Source organism: Mastomys coucha, unplaced genomic scaffold (assembly GCF_008632895.1).
Source record: "Mastomys coucha isolate ucsf_1 unplaced genomic scaffold, UCSF_Mcou_1 pScaffold21, whole genome shotgun sequence".
Taxonomy (NCBI): domain Eukaryota; kingdom Metazoa; phylum Chordata; class Mammalia; order Rodentia; family Muridae; genus Mastomys; species Mastomys coucha.
Window position 1 is genome coordinate 167805337 of NW_022196904.1, and position 2891 is coordinate 167808227.

The window sequence follows — 2891 nt, forward strand, 5'->3', positions numbered from 1 at the left end:
TGCACTGGCATCTTAATCTCTATTTACCCTTTAGGCGTTGGAATGGACATTTCATCATCTCCGCCCAGGGAGGCTGATCTAGACAAATCAGCTTTAAACTCTGCACCTTCCAAAACCCTTTGGACTTTGTGCCACATCCAGACTTCTAACCTTTGCCTGGCTCCGTGATCTGTCTGCATTTCCCGGTTCCAGCAACTCTTTTTCTTCACAAAATTGATAGATCTAGAAACAAAAGTCTCGTGTTTTAATATATACTGCTAGCAGGTGCTGTGACTAGAAACTCCTGTGCAACACACACTGAGAGGGATAAGGAGAGGGGACACAATGTGGGAGCTAAATCCTTTTCTGACACAGGAGATTGACGGGTTCCATGTAAAGCAGAAAGGTCACGGTGGAGCTGTATGAGCCATTGAATCGGAGGCCTGAGGGAACCAGCAGAACTGAGCACAGAGGTGACTGAGAGGAGAGAGGACGGTCGCCTTGGGCAGTGGGCTGCAGGAGGAGAGGGGAGAGTTCTTCTGTATTCTCTAGGTTCTTTAAGCCACTAGAGATCCCTGTACCTGGATCTTGTCCTCTGTAGTTCTTTGTCTGGTATATGCTTTGCTCAAACACTCATTGCCTCCTTCCCTCACTTCAGATCTCTCCCAACTGTCACCTCTATAGGGCCTGCGGTGAGCATCCTACTTAAAACAGAAACTTCCACGTCCTTTCTTCTCCATCTCCACCCACACCACTTCACGTTGTTAATACTTAGATGCTTTCCTCTTTTTTTCATTTTTCTATTGGTTATTTTATTTATGTACATTTCAAATGCTATCGCCCTTCCTAGTTTCCCCTCCACAAGCCCCCTATCCCCTCCTCCTTCCTCCCCCTGCCTCTATGAGGGTGCTCCCCCACCTGCCCACCCACTCCTGCCTCAGCACCCTAGCATTCCCCTATCCTGGGTCATCAAGCCTCTACAGGACCAAGGGGCGCCCCTCCCAGTGGTGCCAGATAAGGCAATCCTCTGCTACATATCCAGGTGGAGCCATCGGTACCTCCTGTGTACTCTTTGGTTGGTGGGGTTTAGTCCCTGGGAGCTTTGGGGGGTCTGGCTGGTTGATATTGTTGTTCTTCCTATAGGATTGCAAACCCCTTCAGCTCCTTCAGTCCTTGCCCTAACTTCCCCATTGCATTCCCCGCCCTTAGTCCAGGGTTTGGCTATGTACATCCATATCTGTATTGGTCCAGCTCTGGCAGAGCCTCTCAGGGGACAGCTATACAGGGCTCCTGTCAGCAAGTACTTCTTGGCACCAGCAATAGTTTCTGGGTTTGGTGTCAGCAGATAGGATGGATTCCTAGGTGGGACAGTCTCTGGCTGGCTTTCCCTTCAGTTTCTGCTCCACTCTTTGTCCTTGCATTTCCTTTTGACAGGAGGAATTCTGGGTTAATATTTTTGAGGTGGGTGGATGGCCCCAACCCTCAACTGGAGGCTGTGCCTATCTGCTGGACATGGTCTCTACAAGTTCTCCCTCCCCTTTGTTGGGTATTTCGGCTAAAGTCTTCTCTCTCGGGTCCCTGGCATCTGGGACTTTCTAGTGCCCCCCCCCAAACCCCCTTCCCCCACTGCTACACACCTACTTTCAAATTCCTGGGCTGGTGAGATGGCTCAGCAGGTAAGAGCACTGACTGCTCTTCCGAAGGTTCTGAGTTCGGATCCCAGCAACCACATGGTGGCTCACAACCACCTGTAATGAAATTTGATGCCCTCTTCTGGTGATCTGAAGACAGCTACAGTGTACTCATTTATAATAATAAATAAATCTAAAAAAAAAATTTCAAATTCCTGACCATCTGTACCTGACCCTCTGTACTTCTCCCCATCTCCTCCCATATCTGAACTGTCCCCCCTTTCCCTCCCCCTCCTCTCTCCCTCTACTTCCCAGAGTTTATTCTCTTCCCCCTACTGAGTAGGACTGTAGCGTCCACACTTCGGTGTGATCTTCTTTCTTCTTGGTTTTTTTTATGATCTGTGAGTTGTATCTTGGGTATTCCGAGCTTCTTTTTGGTTAATATCCACTTATCAGAGAGTACATACCATGTGTGTTCTTTTGTGACTGGGTTACCTCACTCAGGATGATATTTTCAAGTTCCATCCACTTGCCTGCAAATTTCATGAAATCATTGTTTTTAATAGCTGAGTAGTACTCCATTGTGTAGATGTACCACATTTTCTGTATCCATCCCTCTGTTGAGGGACATCTGGGTTCTTTCCAGCTTCTGGTTATTATAAATAAGGGTGCTATGAACATAGTAGAGCATATGTTCTTATTATATGTTGGAGTATCTTTTGAGTATATGCCCAGGAGTGGTATAGTTGGGTCCTCAGGTAGAACTATTTCCAATTTTCTGAGGAACTGCCAGACTGGTTTCCACAGTGGTTGTACCAGCTTATAATCCCACCAACAATGGAGGAGTGTTTCCCTTTCTCCACATCCTCACCAGCATCTGCTGTCACCTGGGTTTTTGATCTTAGCCATTCTGACTGGTGTGAGGTGGAATCTCAGGATTATTTTGATTTGCATTTCCCTGATGACTAAGGATGTTGAACATTTCTTTAGGTGCTTCTCAGCCATTTAATATTTCTTAGTTAAGAATTCTCTATTTAGCTCTGTTCCCCATTTTTAGTAGGGTTATTTGGTTCTCTGAAGTCTAATTTCTTGAGTTCTTTGTATATTTTGGATATTAGCCCTCTGTCAGATATAGAGTTGGTAAAGATCTTTTCCTAATTTGTGGATTGCCATTTTGTCCTATTGACAGTGTCCTTGCCGGGCAGTGGTGGTACACACCTTTGATCCCAGCATTTGGGAGGCAGAGGCAGGCAGATTTCTGAGTTCAAGGCCAGCCTGGTC